The 21,229-nt window shown below is 41.2% G+C and overlaps 1 long non-coding RNA gene across 1 annotated transcript; it reads left to right on the top strand.

Annotated features, from left to right (window-relative positions):
• The first annotated feature begins 19,874 nt into the window (after positions 1-19,874).
• LOC133506922 (uncharacterized) lies at positions 19,875-20,587 on the top strand. Its single transcript, XR_009796641.1, has 3 exons — positions 19,875-19,926; positions 20,037-20,223; positions 20,302-20,587. It is a non-coding gene; the product is annotated as an uncharacterized LOC133506922 (long non-coding RNA).
• The last annotated feature ends 642 nt before the right edge of the window (positions 20,588-21,229 follow it).

The following is a 21,229-nucleotide window of genomic DNA, read 5'->3' as shown; positions in this document are numbered from 1 at the left end:
TTTTCCACTCATTGACACCACCAATGAAAGCACATGTACTGTAGTTTGGAGTGCAGGAATCCATGGACTATTTCAACTCCTATTTCACATTTATTGAGGTGTCCTAGAGACAATATTACATCCCAAATACTAGAAAAAGCTGTCCCCTTTAAGGGTGTGGCGGCTTCAGTGGATGCCACAGAATTGGGGAAAAAAATAGACCTTTAATAAATGGTAATTATATTGAAAAAATGAACTCTTGAAATGGTAATGCTGACATAGATTCAGATGTAAAACCCAATTAGTATTACAACAAATAGCACTATAAAGTCATTTTCAAGTGAGTGTGGCTTGTTTGTGAAAGAAAAATGCCCCTTTAAGGATCGTTCCTCTTATAGAGGGTACCGGCTGCTGAGCTGGCAGCACGGGCTTTTAGCTCAGCTGCCAGCGTTCTCATCTCCCAATGGCAAACACAGTGATGGTGTGTGTTCGCTCAACGGAGGGCGGGGGTGTCAACGGCACACAGAAAAGTCTTACACCTGATTGAGGGACGATAGTATCCCCCACCCCAGCACAGAGTCCCGTATAGTTCTTACAAATAAGAAGACACTGCTCATGCACATTTGGCTGGTGCCATTTTACGGGTCACTGTAATGCTGACTTCAAATTGATCCCATGGGCCAGAAGAAATTGCTGCGCAGTCTGGAAGTAGCCCACAGGTCGGGAGATTGACTTGTCAGTTTTAAGGGGAATAAGCAAGAAATATTTATCAATGTACAGATCATGGACATGTCTAACAATAGACAGTTTTTGTGTTTTACTTTTGTACCAATCATGGAAAATATCTGCAGTTCTTGCATCTCATTGTGATGTAAATCTCTTTTCAAGCTTTTGTGTGTTCTAAAATGCCTCGTAGCGCACTCGTGGAGACACACAGATCAATCACCTCTACGCCACTAATAGGTAACAATGTTCCTTGATTCTTTTCATAAAGATCCATTTAGGGATTAAAAACCTTTCCATTCCCGCTTCCAATGTGAGACTAATAAATGACCATTTCATGAGGCCTCTTATTCAGCTTTTGCAAAAAGCTGAACAAACAAGAATCTGCCGAGTGCAAAGGTTTGAAGGATACATGATAGAGAGCGTAGGAACAAGAGACTGCCAATTAGATTTCACCCAGTGGTGCGATGTTGAGCCTTTCAGCGGCAAGTCCCTCGTTCTATTTCTATTCATCAGCTGTCCAGCAAAACTAAATGGTTACCATAGCACTGCTTGTGTAAATGTGTCTGATTCCTTTCTCTGACACATTTTAATAGCCTTTTTTTATAATCGCAAGAGAAAGAAAGCGTTTCAAAAGGAATTCATTTTTTTTTTAATCTAAAGCAAACTTCACTATTCCAAAAAGATGTATCTTGCCGAAAAGCCCAGTAGCTTTTTAAGATGAAGTTTGAGTATATATGCCAAAGGTGTGCTGTCAGTTATTATCATCGGCACATTATTGTTCTATGGTACCTAATATTGTGGCACAACATGGTAAGGTACTTTTGTAATGTTGTAGCATGGGCATCCATTTGTGTTTGAGTTGACCACCCTTGATTAAACAATAAATAGAATAAAAAGGAAGAGAAATCTACAAAAACGGCTAATTTCATGAATAAGGGAATAGAATGTTTTTTGAGGGTCTAAAATGCACACACCATAAGTTTGATCACATACCAATCTCACTTGTATATAATAAAAAAAAAATCTATAATTGAAGTACAAATATAGCTAGATAGCATCTTACAAGGGTAAGAAGAGGTTTGAAATTAAAGGTATGGACATTTTACTTTTTAATTGCTTGTATGAAAATAGTTGGGTGTCTGCATCAGGTGTGAAAATAAACAACAAGGTGAATCTTTTGCTGTATATCTTAAAATGTGTCAGAGGAAGCCATTCTGAATTATGCCCCATTGTGACCCAGTGTTGATGCCTTCCCTGCACGCGCCGCATGCCCAGACCGTGACACTAATACATATGGCGGACTGTACAAGAGTAATTTTCTGGCTTGGTGAAATTCTATCTCAGCGGTGAAAATTAGTATTTATGGGGGCTCCCGTTTTCTCTTCTTTGAGAACAGGTCACAACGCCCTCGCTCTTTAAAAGGTTGCTATCGTATTGAAAGCCAAATGGGCCAGTAGAAGGGTTCAGGTAAGCAGTGGCTCATTTGCATGGGACACAATCCCCCTGATTCTTAATACAACATATTTATTTGAGAAAGTAGGTGGTATACATTCAAGTGGAAATGTATTCAAATTCTGCTGTCATGCAACAAGTTAACACTTCCCGGTGATGACATGAGTAAAGAAACTATCTTCATATAGTTGCCTCTTATTCATCAGCTAAGCACCAATTGACAGTTGTCAGTAGGGTTCAGATCTGTGTTGCTGTGGTATGTCAGAATGTCCGCTGTACTGTATGAGACAGATCCATCTGTGAACTAATGAGCTAAGTGCTGTAAAAGGACTGAACCGTAATTATTTTATTAATGTTGTCAGGGTCTTTTCCGCTGACAACACATTTTTTGTATTGTGCCATCATGCCAGGGAAACACAATGAATGGAAAGATTCAACTGACGTACAATAGAATGACAGACAGGCCGAGATGGTATTACGACAGTCCCGCTCAGAGAGTGACGGCGAGCAGCCAGTGTTCGCTGATTCAAGTGGACCTTCAGGCAGGGCTGTTTCTAGGGCCCTGCAAGAAAGAACCCCTTCTCCACAACAAAAATCAAAAGAATGTCATTGTTTTTAACTGCTCTGCTGGTTAAGCTATTAGCTAATCATGTGCAGTAAATTTGTTCGGTGTTTGGTGGAGCTCAACCAAGTGCATTACTGGGTCTGGTTATCGATGGTTAAATATTGTGTAAAACTGAAATTCTGAAAAACAGTAAAATTTGTGATCCCACTTTTCGTTTGTTGTCATTCATTTAATCATCTTTAAACATTGTAATGTATTTTGTAACAAATCATTCAATTAACTTCATATATGGTCTTTAATTTCATACTTCCAGGGTGTGTACTGGACAGGCCCGCAAGAGAAAAAAGTATTTGTTTACAAGCAATTGAAATGTTTCCCTTCCACATAACTGTTCTCACGTTGAGGTAAGTACTGTATTTGAAGAGATAAGATGGGTGGTGAGATAAGGGGGGCTAACTGACCACATAATCATGATGCACTTCTCCAGATTTTCTCTTTCACACTGTGGAAGTGTCCCTTAGGAGATCAGTGGAGCAGACAAGTCGGGCTCAAGGGTTGGAAAAAGAAAGAGAAGAAAATCGTCAATAATGTCTCTAACTGCGATCCCCGGAGAAACGGAGCAGAAAATAAGACAAACACAGACCAGGAGACAGCAGCTGCAAATGCAAAACGCTACATGCTCATATAAAACAAAATCAAGAATTGACACCAAATGAAAAAGTTTTAAAACTGCATATAAGCAGTAGTCACATTTTCGTGAAAGATTACCCAAAGGCTGTGTTGTAGAAAAAGTGCTAGAAAGAGGGCGAGGAAAGAATAATATTAGCGTCCCTGATGCCCAGCCACTACAGCATCAAGTAACGTTTTACAGAACCTCTCCACCAATGATGAAACGTAATCCAACAGCATTTATGTTCATCCAACAATGTTCTGGTCTAGGGTTAGGTCTAAAGACTTTGTTTTTAATACAACAAACAAAACAACCATTCACAGGTCCAAACAGTTCCCTCTGTTCGGCAACAGGTGTCGTTTCTCTGCATCTCTCTGTCTCCATCTTCTGTTTTAGTCACACACTGACAGCAGGACAGGTAAAAATCTCCTCATTGTCATTCAAGGAGTCAGCTGTTGTGTGAAGGTCAATACTATAAAGGAGAGCATGAGAGCAACAAGCCAATCAGAAGGCAGAGATGAGACAAAACTGTGATTGATTGGCATCGTGCAGTGGAGGGGTGAGTATTCCTAATAGAATATGCATACCAATGAGGAGCAAGGAGAGGAAAGGTCTTTGTTGCCACAGCAACACATTTGCCATTGCAGAGTATTGCTGCGTTTCATTGATTTGAAGACTATGTGCTTTTTAGGCTGAGGGTGAGGAGAACTATTTTTCAAGTAGTGATGTGTTTTTTCTCTTTATTTGTGCCTCACGTCATGTTTGTTCATTTTGTGTAAAATGTTGATCATTTACACAGGACTCAAAAAGTTCTCATGGTTAGAATGTAGTCAAAGAAGAAGATAAGCTAATAAGCAAAACATTTTGCAGTTGATAAAAGAAAAAAAAATCAAATCAAAATGGAATACCTGGACAGTAAAAACAAATCAAGAACAATTGTACTGTTTTGAAAAAGTATCCACTGAAGAGGCAGCCCTTGACTCAAAAGGAAGTGCATTCCAGTTTGAGGGCAATAAACTATAGAGCTCGTGCAAGTGATGTCACCATTTTCACGGTGCCATATTGCCGGTCAAAAAGAGCTGCTCGACAGTATCGGGGACATTGAACTGGAGCAGAATATTCCCAATGCCCGAGACTTGTTGTGCTGTTGGTTGTGACAACACACAAGACAGATATTCAAAGAGGTCATTCTAGAGAATACCAGCTGAAAAGATGAGAAAAGATTGATGGATTTCAGCAATTAAACATGATAGATGGTGCCCAACCAAATACACACGACTGTAGCGATCATTTCATTTCAGGTAGGAATTATTGTTCTTAATCCCAAATTCCAGAGAAGTATTCATAATGCCAAGTTCAGTACATTTGAGAATAATGCGTGAAAAAAAAATGACAGGGAGGCATCTCCAACATAGACAGAAGCGTGTTGCGGCCACACATTAAACTTCGGTAAACCTCTTCCCGACATATTTTGTTTTGTGTACATTTGTGTGTTGAAAAGAGAGTTTTAAGATTTTCATCTAAATGAGATGGGTCTAAAATATATCCCCTGTATATCCCCTGTGATAAACATGTCATTTACCAATTTAGCATCACATACTGTTATCTGCAGTTATAGTTTTTGTTTTTGCTACGTGGTGGTGATACGAACTTCTCTAGAAGGACTTCAGCTTATGACAATGATAATATTCCTTAAGCCATACCTTCTTTGGAACTTGAGGGTCGCCCTGGAGCAAGGCTCACCCCCCAGCACAAGTGCTGACTTGTCTCCTTGCATACCTGCAGGGATCTGGTTCTCTGTATGGTGTGCATCCAAAAGTACAGCACGGTATGAGTTGAAGGTCCCCTTGGTGGATCATGATTAGTATAATTATGAAAAACTTCATTTATAAACTATGAAGTTACCTGTAATGTTTACATTTTTTCAGTGGTGGTTGTCACAAAAATCAATTTTTGACCAGTTTCAGTCTCTTGTCAAAAGCCTCAACAAAAGTGATAGCAATCGTCTGGTCAACCTAATACAGATGGATAAAAACAGAAAAGGGGTGTGAGACTTTAGATAGCCAAGAGATAGAAACAGAGATATTAGGAAAACTATTCCTCTTGCACGGCCATATTGGAGAAGAGGCTTCATCACCCCACTCCCCCCTTTGCATCTCTTCTCTCGTCGTCTCTCATTTATTTCAATTTGTCATGCTTTACTTTTCCCTCAAGAGAGTACGCTAGCTAGTGAGCGGCCCCATATAGGCCGCGAAATTGTGCCTGCGCTCTGGCTGTAATGAAACATTTAGATGCAGGAGAGAGTGATGGTTACGCATTAATGCAAGCGCTGTCACCGATGTGAACACCCAACTCAGAGCAGGTGGCGCAGTTTGCCACTACAGACGGAATGTGGTCACAAGAGGCTTCTCAACAACTGCCATCTTTTGGGCGCAACTTTGGGTCAAGTGGCTTCCAGTGGTGAGTGATGATTATGAGGATTTGTTGATGTTTCATGAGGGGATATTGGTTTGTGCTTGTACAACTCAAAATACTTAAAGGGGAAATCCAGTGCTTGGCATTAACAATGTATCCAATAGGTCATGTAATATGTACTCTATTTTGACAATGTGATGTTAAATTCTCTCTCATTTAATAGTGTTTTGAGAAGATTTTTAGCAACAATTACAAATTTTCAGGGGCGCTGCCATTTTCGTGAGTCACATGACTTACGTTCGCAGATGTGACGTGTAAGGTGCCGCACCAATTGACCCATTGGATACATGCCAAGCACTGGATTTCCCCTTTAAGATACTGCCAAAAATACTAAATGCAATTGTGCAAAAGTAAATCCACTTATTGATATTTTCTTTTCTACAAGAAAACAAATCAAATATTTTGGAACCACAGGCCTTCCTTTTCAACTGGCTCTGTCTCCTCTGATGTAGAATTGCACATCAGCACACTGAGGGGTGTTTCTAACATTTTAATTCAACAGCATAAGTCCTAGTATGAACCAGCGCAATTTTTACACCACTAAACATTGCTATCGAAACAATCCAGCCATCTTTTTCTGCTTATTCGAGGTCAGGTCGTAGAGGCTGTAGCTTTAGCATTGAAGTCCCAATTTCCTCTCCCGAGCCACTTCCTCCATTCCCGGGCCACCTAAGAGATGTAGTGTCTCCAGCATTTCCTGGGTCATCCTCTTTCACTAGGGAGACATCCGGAAGCCATCCTATCCAGATGCCCGAGCCACCCCATCTGGTTCCTCTCAATATGGAGGAGCAGCAGCTCTACTCTTGAGTCCCTCCCAGATGACCAAGCTTCTCACGCAATCTCTAAGGGAGAGTTCGGACACCCTGCAGAGGAAATTCATTTCGGATGTTTGTATCAGGGATCTTGTTCTTTCACAAGCCCACACCTAGTGACCAAGATTACCCGGTAAATTAAGAGCTTCTCACCTTTCATCTGAGCTTCTTCTTCACCAAACTCGGAAGCACTGCAGACGCTGCACCAACCCACCTTTAAATCTCCCATTCCATTTTTTCCTCACTCATGAACAAAAACACAAGACACTTGAACTCTTCCACATGGGCGATGATCTCATTCCCGACCTGGAGAGTGCACGCCACCCGTTTCCAACTAACGACTATGGCCTTACATTTGGAGGTGCTGATGCTCATCCATCTGCTTCACACTCAGCTGGGAACTGCTCCAATGACAATGACATATTAGAGTGTGATGAAGGCAACAGAACCGCATAAACTGCAAAAAGCAAAGATGCAATACCAAGATCACCAAAGCGAACCCCCTACACGCCTTTGCTGCACCGAGAAATTCTGTCTATAAAATTAATGAACAGATGTCACGAGATCCAGAGACAACGCCAGGAGCGCCCCATCCCCACTATACACACTATTGATGGTGCACTGATTCCCACTCCCGAGACACCGGATGGTGCGATAGAATTTCCTCAAAGTTGTCTGAAAGTCTTTGCCAATGGCCACACTGAACTCCTCCATGACAGAGTTTTGGCTTTAGTGACCACCAAAGCGGCATTCCACTTGGCCAGCTGGTACCCGTCAGCTGCCCCAGAAATACCATAGGCACCATAGGCATAAAAGGCCTGATAGTACTCCTTCTTCATCTTGAAGACATCCCGCACTGTTGGTGACTGAGCACCTTACATCCACAGGTCTGTTGGGCCGCCTCACCATTGAAAGCGCAGAACGTTTCCACAAAACCCAGGACAATGTTCTGTCAGAGGTGAGGTTTAAAGTCCTTCTGACAAAGGGATTATGCCAGGCGTACGGGTGCCGAACGATGGGGCAATAAAAATACCCACATTTGATTGGCACCTCTCACTGTGGGCAATTTTAGAGTGGAGTCAGATAAGTATTCATTTAATAATGTTGAGCTGAAGAGAGTCAAACCCCTCTCAAGAGGACTGGTACCAGAGCCTAAGCCATGGAGGGGAGCCTGGCTATATGTAGTCGCAACGTTTCAACCTCACATACCAGCTGGAGCTCCTTCTCTGCCAGGCATTCCACGTCCCTAGAGAAAGGTTCCGTAGCCAACGATCTGATCGCCAAGGTCCAAGTCTTTTCTATACATAAACACACACACACACACATTTGAATGGAGGTTTCTTTAGAAGATTTTTATTTCACACACACACGGACACACACACACTCATTTGAATGGAGGTTTCTTTAGAAGATTTTCATTTCATAAAAGGATGGTCCCGCAAGCTGATTGTGAGGCAACATTACCAATGAAATTGTAGAACACCTTCTCCATAACAGAAGCACAGATTTTCTATTTTTAGCCGCTGTTTGAAATGAAATAAATGTGTTATACAGTGGCATGCCATTACAAGCTAGATACCATATGCTGTTAGCTTTTGTAGGTGTTTCAAAACGATGCATAATTGGAATATAAATATAAAGTAAGGGCCTTGCCTCAGGTAATTACGCAAAACAAAGAAACAGCTCATGCTCACTTACGTGTGAGTGCCAGGCACAGATTTTGGTCTATGTAAATATACATCATTGTTGTGGATCAAAGGGATTGGCATTGTAAATATCTTAATTGAATTGTTAATTTCTTTTCGGTGCATATGAAAATAATTCTAACACTGGTGCTAGAAACATCTTCATTTTTCATAACTGTACAGCTGTAAAGAAATCATTTTAATTCATGAATTTAAATCCAGGAAGGCAAGAAAACAGTCAATCTATCCTCTCCGTATTTGTGCACATTGCTATTCTGAGCTCTGTTTGATTCAATTGTAGTTTTTCCTCACTGTTATTATTCATTCAACAGTCCTGAAATTCAATAAAATACGAGAAATCCACTAAATTTGAGACGATCCTTCTTTTTTAGCACAGCACATTTGTGTGTGTGTGTCATTGAAAGACAAGGACACATACATATATGTACTTCTGTTATTGTGAGATCAAAGGAAGGCACGTCATTGGGAAATCAAATAGCGTTTTGGGACCAAAACCTCATTGAAACCCAAAGTAGTCTGTCACGTATCACTTGTAAGTTTGCATGTGTGTGACAGAAATCCTGAAGCAAACTTGAAGAGAAAGACATTGTGCAAGTATCTTCACAAAAATTCTCCTCTATTCTTGAATCTTTTTTTTCATAAATTTTGTGTATATTTTTATCCCTGTCAAAACCTTCTAGACACTCTTGCAACAGTATATACAGAACTTACTGGTCACAACTTTAGGTACACCTACAAAATCCAGTACTGTAAAAGAGCTGTATCCAAATGCCTGCATCTACTGTGGTGGAACTTGTGGCCATTTGTGAATTTATTTTTTAAACTCCCGAAAAATGTTGCTACATCTGAGCATTTGAGGAAATAGCAGATGTTATGAGTAACGATCATATTGGTAAATATTGCCTTTTTGCTGGTGATACAGCCATGCATCCATTCTCTTCTGCTTATCCAAGGTCGGGTTGCAGCGGCAGTGACTTTAGCACAATAAAAATAGCCTTAACATTATTAAATGAATACTTATGTGACAATGTTTATCTATCCTTAGCTGTACTATCATTTGTAGACTTATGAATTAGACTTTTGTATTGAATCTCGTAATTGTGGGCCGTACCTAATATTGTGGCCATTGAGTGTGAAAAAGATTTGATGTAAGGTGACAAAATTTCACACATGTAATACAAAAGAAAAGATGGAAAGCCAAGAACAAAAAAAAAAATTCTCAGCTGAGGTTAATTTGGCTATTGATCAAAGACACCAGAAATGAGATTGTCAAACTTTTTTTTTTTATGCCACATGATTAATGTCCGACAAGTGACACCATCCTGCAGGATCATTGCTTTTGTCAGCACCATGACCTCAAGCCATTGTAGAGGTTTTGCTCCACAGGCTAATAAATTGTCTTATAGCTTTGCAGAATGAATTTAAAGTCCATTCATTTACACGATGCATTCAGCACAGCAGCCTTATGAGACATAATTAGTCTAGAGTTATAAAAAGAAATCCTGTAATAATCTGCTTAATTCTGGAGTGTGAATAAACTGTTTTACTGGGTAAAACATTCTACAGTGTTATCTTATTGTATTGTGAGGAGATGTTACAGTTGCATGTTGAGTACTGGAACTGCAAGTGTGATGGCCAAACCCTTCATGAGTGCACGAGCCTGCAGCAGCAATCACAAGCGTGAATACATCTGGAGCCATAAGTCTGTGTCCTGTTGGCCCTGTCAGTCTGAGCCGGCCCTCAGGCAGCCAGTGAGCACAAGTGCGGGTGGGAGTGCCTCAGGTCTTTCACTGAGGGGGCCCATATAGACTCCCCTGTTTGCTGGAGGGTGAAATGAGCCCAGGTAGAGCATACTGAGTAATGGCTGGTATAGTAAAACCGGATGGGAGACCCTTTCACCTTCCCCCCTCCCTGTATGTATTCCAGCTGACAAATTGTATATTTGGTTCACGGAGAGTCCGTCTTTTTTTTTTGTGGGGCGTTAGTTGATAGGTTGTCATCTTGTGAGTGTGCCGGAAAGAACCTGAAAATTCATATGCAGTTGATGTTTGCTCGTGAAGCTAAGAGAGGATTTAATTCATCACTCTCATCATGATATATGATTCGTCATGAGTAATAAGCTTTATAAAAAGCCTGTAACTCATAACCCATGCAGGGATATCGTTTGATGCGCGGTCCACGTCTGGGGCACACAAAAATGAGCTGGAATGCAAGAAAACGGTCAATCTATCGTCTCGTCCGAAGTCGGCTGGGATAGGTGCCAGCTAACCCGTGGCCCTAATGACGACAAGTAGTTCTGTATTTAAAAATAATGAATGAGGTTGCAAAATTTTGAGGAAAGTTTTGCAAGTGTGAAGGTGACTAGAAAAGGCAGAATTACAAACAGAAACCCCATTTTTGGGGACCTGGCATGCAAAAGTATTCCTTAACTCGAAACTTATCAGCGCCACATTTTGCTCTAAAATCAATTAAGTCTATTTGCCAGGTTTGCATATCATTGGCATTTCATAGTCTGCGCAGACTTTGAGGCAGGATGGGGACACAAAGTCTGGGGCTGGCAGTTTGTTGATCTTTTGTTGTTTGAAGATCTGTCTAACCTCGCTTTCATGGATGTTAAACGGTGGAGTGGAAGGTGGTGCGGCTTGGTGGGTGTTTGGTGTGGAACTGTGCATTTCATATGCACCAAAAGCTATTTAGGTCGTCCGCTAGCCCGCTCTTCTTTTCTACCGAGAGAGAACGTCGCTTGTAGTTAATGAGTGATTGTAATGTGTGCCAAACTGTTTTGGAGTCGTTAGTGCCGAGATGTTTTTCCAGTTTAACTCCATAGTCCCTCCTTGCAATGTTAATTTCTTTAGTCAGCTGGTTTCTAGTGCGATTGTAAAGGGCCCTGTCTCCACTACAATATCCAATCTCTTTCGCCTGGCGGAGTTGTCTAAATCTGGTTTGAAAACCACGGCTTGTTGTTATTGAACATGCAAAAAGTTTTTATTGGTACACACACCTCCTCACAGAAACTGGCATACGCGGTAACAATATCCGTGAATTCATCTAGCCTGCGCACCGAATTTTCAACAACACTCCAGTTTGCGCAATCAAAGCAGCTTTGAAGTTCTAATTTTGCCTCCCTGGTCCACTTGTTTTAACTGACATTACTAGAGGCTTCGCACATTTAAGTGCTTGGCTGCATGTAAGTATTAAGTAAAGCAAGCAGTGATCAGAGGAGCCAATGGGTGCGCGGGGATTCCACGATATGCGTTTTTAATAGAAGTATAACAATGGTCTAGAGTGTTATTTGCCCTCGTTGGACATTTAACATGCTGCTCATAGTTAGGGAGTTCGTGGTTAAGTTTAGCTGTGTTAAAATCTCCTAGGCTAATGAGCGGTGAATCTGGGTGTTTTTTCTCAATCTCATTTATCTGCTCGACGAGCGTTAGCAGTGCTGCGTTCATGCTATCTTGAGGCGGAATATAAACACCGACTAGGATGAAAGATGTGAACTCACGTGGCGAATAAAACGGCTTACAGTTCAAATACAGTGACTCCAAAAGCGGGCTACAGTGTGTACTCAGGTGTGTAACATCCATGCACCATTTGTCGTTGATATAAAAGCATATTCCACCGCCTTTCGAATTTCGTGTTAGCTCTGAGACACAGTCCACAAGATGAATCTAATACCCGGGGAGTGTAATGGTGCTGTCGGGGACGCTTCCACAAAGCCAAGTCTCCGTGAAGCACAGAGCCACAGAATGTCCGAAGTCCTTGCAGGTCTTAATCAGAAGCTGAAGTTCATCCAATTTATTGGATAGGGAGCGTAGTTTGCAAGATGGATTGTCAGAAGCATTAGGCGATATCCCGTCTTTCAAAGGCAGACTTGTGTACTGGCTTGCATCCTTCTTCGTTGCGAGGCTTTGAAGAGCGTGACGACCAGCAACTCAGGAAAAAGATTCAGCAAATTGGCGAGAGTTGTTGAAAAAAAAGTCAGGAGAAGACTCTCTGGTGGTTAGCAAGTCCTGTGTACTTGAGTCCTGAGACACCTGAAAAACACACAAACATAACCAGTACCAGGGAGAACGTGCCAGACTGGCTGCCACACTGGTAGGTGCCATCTGTGATTTACTATATAATTATACCTTGCTTTAGACTTGTCCACAATCTGGCCGCAAACTTCTCTGGTGTGCTCCTTCGACTTCGTGGTCCTACTTACAAATTTTCTCCGACAAATGTTGCTGTACTGATCCCGTCATTAGAAAACTCACAGGTGGACTCTTTACTAACTTCTGATGAGAACTGGTTGCATTGGATTTTATCTATGTACAGGAGAGCTAAACACTTTGCACGCTACATACTTTAGATTATTGTAAGATGTAAAAATATTTAGTAAACCGTACTGTATCATGTTCCTTCTTACAATCACAACCTATTTCGAGTTGATCTGTCTCATGAACTCCCTATTAAAATACATGCATATGGCTCGGCGCAAATGGAACTTGTTTCCGACTTTATTGGTCCCCTTCCCTGCTCACAACACACCTTCTATCCAACACCCACTCACCATTGCTCAATCCCACGAGCCACAACAACACCTCTTCACACCTCCTGCCTCTTCAATGAACACTGCCTTTCAAATTAAGCAAAGTGTTTGTGACAGTTTGATGCTAGCGGAAGCAACAACAAGTGGAGCTTTGCGAATGTCCCCTGAGGGAGTCGCCATGGTTGGATATACTTAATAAGCTTCAAATCCAACAGACTGGCGGAAGCAGCCTGGTGATGCTTTTTTTTTTCCTTTTCATTTTTTCATTCCAGCTTTGTGATGTGGGGTCTTGGAGAAATAGGCACGGCAAAAGTTAGGACAGGCGGCATGATGGCCCAGCTGTAGAGTGTTGGCCTCACAGTTCTGTATAGAGTTTGCATGTTCTCCCCAGGCCTGTATGAGTTTTCTCCGAGCCCACTGGTTTCCTCCCACATCCCAAAAACATGCAACATTAACTGGAAACTCTAAATTGGCCGTAAGTGTGATTGTAAGTGCGACTGTTGTATGTCTCCATGTGCCCTGCGATCGCTGGCAACCAGTTCAGGGGATACCTCACCTCCTGCCTGATGACAGCTGCGATTGGCTCTAGAAACCGTTGTGAGGATGAGTGACTAAGAAAAAAAAATGTTTACATATATATATATATATATATATATATATATATATAAGTTCTGTTTAGATTCTCTATGGTTAGAACATATTATAATCCATTTTCCTCCATACTGAGGGAAGCATGAAAATGGACTACAGCGGCAAAGTGGAGAATGTGGAGTCAAGTGGTGCAGCATCAAGAGGTAAAGCACAGCGAGAGGGTAAGCTAAATTTAGCGTCTCTTTACGTTGCTATTTCTGTCCGTCGTAGCGTTACTAGAAATAGAACAGTAACGGAAGATAGCTGTATATATTGTGCTGAGCAGCCTGAAAGGAGCAGAGCCTGAGCGATTGTTAACACAAGACTGTTGCAACATGTTTTAGAAACTGGAAAAAAAAAAAATGACAAAAAATATTGTTCTGACTCTGTAAACTAATATGCAATAAACATTTTGAATCAAAAATCTTGATTGCACTCAAAATCATATGACCTTTAGAGAGTTTGAGTTGTACTTCAATTCTAGTGTTTGACCTTTTAGTAGCTGTTAAGTTCAAATTGGTCTCATCGGCCTTTGTAAAAAATAAAAAAGGGAAAAAAAACAGATCGCAATAAACTCCCCCACTCACTATTGTGTTCTCATTAAGTCTCTGATAATTAGCAGCTCAAAGAATTGAGCCCAAGTAGAAATAAAATTGCTACCTTCCCTGTAAAACCCCCCCTTTGCAAATTAAAGGAAGAAATTGAATTAGAAGCTTTTCTGAGCCGACAATAAAGTATCTAATGGGGGGGGGGTAAAAGCAGTAGTCTAGACTCTGCTGACATATCCTCATAAGTCTCATCTCTCACATGCTGTACATGCTATTTTTGATGTCCAATTAATCAGGATGCACACGGAATGTCCCTTGAAATCCCATTATCCAGACAAGTCCAACAAGAGAAATGGCTTACAGTAACTCGGAATTTCCTGACAAAATTTCCATGAGATGATCCCCAATGATGCTAGTTTTTTTCGAAAGGAGAAAAAAGCGAGTGTTAAATGAAAAAAAAAAAAACTAAACCTGGTGCAAGAGAAAAAGCTGGAGGCAACTAGAAATGTTCATACACTCATTCTGGCCATTAGCATTCTTGAATAATAATAACAATGAATTTTAGTTCATTTAAACATTTTCTTGTCAGTCTTTGCCACTATCTTTCTTGGTAAATATTGCTGACAAATCAACATTGCCTGAATCAAAACTCAAGAGACCTTCCGGATAAAAGTTAAAGTGAGCAAGCGCATTCTGCCATGTGTGAATGACGTTAATGGTTTAATTCACCCCCCTGCTGGTTTAATTTGCTGTCCTGCCGCTGCCGGCTAAGCAGTCAGGCTCATGGGCTTTCCCGGCTGCAGGGAGCAGAAGATCGGGGACGTTCAATTTAGGCACAGTTGGTAAAGTGTTGGCCTCACAGTTCTGAGGTCCTGGGTTCAATCCCAGACACGCCTGTGTGGAGTTTGCATGTTCTCTCATGCCTGCGTGGGTTTTCTCCGGGCACTCCGGTTTCCTCCCACATCCCCAAAACATGCATTAATCACAATTTCAACATTTGTTCAAAACACCAAACGAACAAAACCTCACAATTAAGAGTTTTTTTTCCCAAATCTTTAAACCCCACTCCTGATCGATGACTAGGTGGTTTTAATAAACATCCTAAAATCTTATCAGCTTCCCAGTGGCGAGGATTGGCTAATTATGGCTAAAGTTTCTGCCACGTAACCATGTAATGCTGTAGCTAACTACACACACGTGTGGCTCTTTACAGTGTTTAAAAAAATGGCCGAGGTTTCATGACCGAGTGCCAAACCTGTTTGTTGTCTCATAACTGAACTAGAAATGCAACCATTAATCGATACTGTAAGTGTTTATACAATTCTGCTTTAACTCACGGCTAACGACACCATTCAAGACTAGTTAGTTCCTTAGACTCACAGAGTACATCGTCAAATCAGGACTTAACACTTAGAAACTTTTTTTTTTAATTACAGCCTTTGTATACAACATTGAATCTGCTGCAGAGTCACCGCAGTGTGCAAGTGAGCCAACAAGAGCCTGATAATTGTGGATCTCTGCCATTTCTCTACTGGTTGTTGTGCTGTATAGACAGTAAGGTAGTGCGCTGAAAAGGTTGGAAGCCCAACCATTCCTTCTAATAAGCCCCTCTGGGAGCACTGTGAACACTACTAAAAGTAGAAGCGAGCTGTCTACAGAGTGAGAACACGAGACACTTTGAGCAAGGTGCATATCAAGGCAAGTGTGAACAGTGACTGTTATAGAATAACGACCTAATATCACACTCCTCTCTGTGGCAGCTTATTGATAAACATGCTGGGGGTCACATCCGATGGTATTCTGGCACAGCACTTATTGTATTTTTGCTTGAGTACTGACTTCTCACTGCATACTGAAGCAGTGGCCCTTCCATAAAGAAAAGATTGGTAGGATACCACGCACTAAAATAACAGTTAAACTGCAGTTTTCTCTAGCTCTCTCAATATCATTCATGGTTCAGCTTCAATATAAAACTTTGCAACTGATTTATTCAAAACTGTCATTCAATATTTTTTGTCGCCTTCTTATGTCACTTAGTTCTAGGGTTATCTTTTAGGAGAAAGAAGTCAAAGCCCAAAATGGAAAAGATATGCTAATGAAGCAGTGGGCCATATATATAAAGTAATACTCTGTATCAAATATAAAATCTATCAGGAAGTTAGAAAAGTGCACCATCTGGTGGGGCTTGTCCAATCTTGGGGTGGCAGTGGCTCAGTCAGGAGAATGCGCCGTCCACTGACTGGAGGATTGGTTCGAATCCCAGCTCCAACTGACCACTGTCGAAGAGACTTTAGGCAAGATACTGAAACCTAAATTGCATTGTAAATGAGAAACTGTTCTCACCTGCCTTATTTGGTTAAACAAAGAATTGTAATCTCATGATTTAGAAATGTAGCGGCATGGTGTGACAACTTGTTAGAGTCTTGACCTCACAGTTCTGAGGACCAGGGTTGAAATCCCTACCTGCCTGTGTGGAGTTTGCATCTTCTCCCTGTGCCTGCGTGGATTTACATCCCAGAGAAATGCAATATTAATTGGACACTGTAGGAAGCCTTATGAAGAAACGTGGAGGGGATTCATTTGAGAGGGAGGAGTCAGCTCGTTTTATACTTGAAGAGAATGGAACTTCATTGTCATGCTTACTGTAAATACATGTCACCAGGTACCTTTGTGGAGCAATCCCTAAAAGTGGGCTTCCAATGGCTTTGTTGTTTAGACCTGCTTTTACATTTCTCCATTGTGATATGGATAATGTGACAAAGGCTGACCAATTCCTACTATGAAAAGCGTACAGATAGCAAATTTTCTTCAACGATAAGCGAATGTACGTATTCAATAAAATTACAGTAAGTACAATCCATCTCTTTCAAAATCTATCAGCTGACACAGTTCGATAACTTGCTGTATCAGCAGGCGCAGAGCTTCCTGTACTTCGGCTGTTTTTCTGTTCTAGAGAGAATGCCCCCTTACATTGATTAATTCTGTTGTCTAATTCCTTTTCACCAATCAGAATATTGCGTTTTGACTAGTCCTGGCACATATAATGGTTTCTTGAAAAAAAAAACAAAATAGGGTTTCAGTACTCCATTAAAGCCGGGGACCAATGGTTGGTGACTGTCATGGCGTCAATGCCCTAATCCCGTTGGTGGGCATTAGTAGTGAGGGATCCATCAAGCTGAAGATGGTGAATGAGGCGTTTTTTTACCTTTATGACTGCAGAAGCAGCTGATGGGTACCAGTGGGTACTTCCCACTGCATTGAAGAGGTCACATCGCTGTTACGTCATTTATTCAAACCATGATGTCAGAGGATAACACAGTGTCAAGATTATGAAGGGCAAAGGGAGAAAGTGGTGTAAATAAAAGATGAAGAAGGATCTGCTGAGGTAACGTTCAACATCTGGCTTCGACTTAACCCTTTTTTGTTGACATACAACCCTTTGTCCCCTTGTCACAATTGCTATTCAAAGATGTCATCAGTTGCCGGGGAAGATGTTCTGGGGCAGCGATGTGATTAATTTTCCTCGAAGCTTGGCCCCAGAGTTGCAGAACCTTTCATTTTCTATCAAGTCCATAGATCTCCCATCCTTTACAGCTTGTGATTCTGCTGCCGGGGTCTCGGGTCTTATCTATGTCCCAGTCTTATCTTGCAACTTGTCCCTGCAACCTGACTGCAGGAGGATTAGCTCTGCCCCTTTTGTTCACTTCAGAATTTCCCTTTAGCAAAGACGGAAAGGAGCCCAACATAAACCCAGATTCATCTTGTTCTGATCTCTGACCGAGTTTTTTTTTTTTTTCCAAGGCTGAGGCAGATATGGTAAAGGTCACTCCCTTTTTAATTTAATCCTTGTCTTTTTCCAAAGACAAGTAGTAAATTCCACTTCCGAAGATGTTGAATTTTGAGGAACTTTATGAATATGAATAGCATTATAATGTAAAGTAATATAATGTATACTGTAAATCCTCTTATCTATTGTGTTTTATTGGATTACTTGTTCAAAATGAAAGGTTTGAAAATGAGTAGTTTTAAATTGGCAATAATGACACAAGCATGGGATCAGGATCAATCAGCTGCTATACAAGCCACGACCAGAAGAAAACTAAACATAAAGTTGAAGGCTCTAATGATGGCAGATCACGGAAGGAATTGCAAGATCAGCCAATTAGCTGTTGAAAGGCCAATGTTCAACTCTGACCTTGTCTGCTCTGCACCCATTCGAAAGAGACTTCTCATTTTGTTCATTAAGTGTATGGGGAAAGTTTTTCCTGTCCACAGCTGAGAATTACACTGGCATCAGAGGCCACAAATGGTCATATTTCTATTCAATACTTGGACATTTCTGAGAAAGAGTAAAGAAGAAGTGAGTTCTCCTGAGACTGGAAGAGCAGAAGAAATAAATTGCATGTTCACAAGATCTGAATGCAGACTTTTTCCAAATCTTTGACCTCAGCCATCTACACTGAAATAATTTCAAAGTAATTCAAAAGTTCACATCATATGAAAGAAAGTCAAATTATGAAATGTAGGGATTTTTACTGTTTGAAGGTTTATAAGTGAGCGTGGAGAAATTATGTACACCTGGAATATCAGAAGGTGCACACAGATACAGATATTGGGAATATTGGTAATATTACTTTAATTACAAGTGCAATTAAAAGTTACCCTAATGAAAATGTAATAGTAGTGTAACAAATTAAATGTCTTTCTTAAACTAAGTAACTCAATGAAATTCATTAAAATTGTCATTTCAATTTTAATCTTCTTAAAACCATAAATCATTATATCATAATCATCTTGGAATTAGCCACATATTGGAGTTGTTCTTCAAACAAATAATAAACTGATAACAAAATGTGATGAAATGTAAATAAAATGTTTTCTTTTCTTTCATAAATTTGTAGGCTACGTACTGCAACTGGGTTTGATAGCGTCTGTTTTGACGTTGACAGCACCTTCACTGCCGGCAAACACTCTTTGCATTGCACTACCGTCACCCAGTACATTTCTAAAGGAAAAAACATTTTGTACACAGCTGTCTGTACGCTGCATGTGCCCACGTTGTAATATGAGATATTTACAAACAAAGACAGGACACAGAAAGAGTTTTAATAATATACCTTAAATTTTCTTTCTAAACAGTGCCTGTGACATGGCAGCAACACGCTAGGACAGCGCTAAAAGGGTCAGTTAAAAAAAAAACATACTGATAAAAGTCACTGAGACGTGGCAGTAACACTACAGCAACACTGTTATGGCCACCTGCTTTTATTACCTCTGAAAGCTTTTTACGTCCTTTTACAGTGCTCCAGTTCTCACCGCTGCCGTTTCCAGCGTCTCACCATCGATTCACTTTTGCCAAGTTTACGTGCAGCAGCTCTATTTCCTTCTTTACCAACCAGCTTGATTGTTTTTAACTCGAAAGCTGCGTCATATGCATTTCTTGCATTTGGGTTCCTCCTTGAGGACGTCCACCTGAATCGCCCCGTGGGGACCCTGGTGCTTGTTGTCCTGGCCGACCTCCTGACTTGCTTGGCTGGACCCACCCTCCCCGGATCATGTTTTTTGTTCTGTGTTTTGCTTTTGTCGCATCTGGGATCTGCACCTTAAGGGGCGAGGGGGATCCGTCTTGAGCAAGGCTTGCCCACTGGCAAAAGGGGCGTGGCCAGGCCACTGCTCTGGGTGGTGACACCTGTCACTGGTCACAGCTGTTTCACATTTGGACTGTAATTAGACAGGCATTTAACTTGGAGTTTTTGTCACTGGCATTTTCCAGTTCGTTGCCTTGCTTTAGTAAGCTCCATTCTCTGCCTGTGGGACTCTCTGCTTCTACGGGTAAGTTAGAGTAACCCTTGTCACCCTTTAGTTTGATCCTGTCCTGTTGAGTTTGTAAATTTGCCCCAAAGTCATCGGACCTTGTTTTATGTCTTTTGGATCCCGCCTAGCCTACGGTTTCTGTGCCCCTGCCTTGTTGGACTGCTATTCAGTGTATGACCCAGTTTCTGCAATAAAGCAAATTGAACATTATGCCTCTGCCTTGAAGTCCTGCATTTGGGTCTGCCTACCAGAGGTTCGAGACATGCATCATTGCATAAGCCGCAGGGTTGAAAGAGTGTGACAAAAAAAATTATGGTACGGAAATTATGGTAAATTGTTTGGGCCCATATCCTTTGACTGTGTAAAAGTCTTTTTTTTGTATTTCCAACCCAGGGACATATTGTGCGCCGCCATTGTTGCTGCTCAGCTGACTGGCGAAGTGTTAACGGGTCGATGCAGTCTCGTGGCAAAATGACACATGACCAGTGAGGGCCACTCATAAGCGTGGACTGTCTTATTTTTTCAGGATTTATGCACCCATATTACTCTACAGTACACAATTGTTTGGTGTTTGTTTTTTGTTTTTGTTGTGGCCTAAAATGCCCAGCACAGTACCAAGCAACAATATACAAATATTCAAACAAAGCTTGAAAATGTTAGAAAGTTTCACATTTTAGCCAGTGTGCTAGGTCATGGTGACATTTTTGACATACAGTACTCATCATAGGCGAGTCGCTTTCGCAAACTGTAGTCCAATAAGGCAGTGCATGGCTTGACAAAAATGTTACTGTGCAAAAAAAAAAGACCCAGAATGTTCCACACTTCTTTTTTTATTCTCAGTGTTAACACCACCAAGAAGATTCTCTATCTCTCTGCACTTGCTCTACAGAACAACGATGCATGGCATGACCGCCACCTCAATGCCCTCCCTATATTCAACATGGCCACTACATTGTTAGGGAAGGCATGCATTTTGGACTATGCCTATTGGTTTTCTATTGATCTATCTATCCATCTATAGAGCTCGTGCACGTGAGGTCACCATTTTCACGGCGCCATATTGCCGGTCAACAAGAGCTGCTCGACAGTGTGGGGGACATTGAACCGGAGCAGAACATACTTAACGCTGGAGACTTCTTGTGTCGTTGGTTGTTAAAACAGACGAGACAGATATTCAAAGAGATCATTCTATGGAATACCACCTGAAAAGATGAGAAAATTTCAATGGATTTTGGCAATTAAACGTGATGGATGGTGCCCAATCAAATACACACAACTGTGTAGCGATCACTTCACTTCAGGTAGGAATTATTATTCTCAA

Source organism: Syngnathoides biaculeatus, chromosome 10, assembly GCF_019802595.1.
Source record: "Syngnathoides biaculeatus isolate LvHL_M chromosome 10, ASM1980259v1, whole genome shotgun sequence".
Classification (NCBI taxonomy): domain Eukaryota; kingdom Metazoa; phylum Chordata; class Actinopteri; order Syngnathiformes; family Syngnathidae; genus Syngnathoides; species Syngnathoides biaculeatus.
This window is presented reverse-complemented; position numbering and strand designations above follow the sequence as displayed.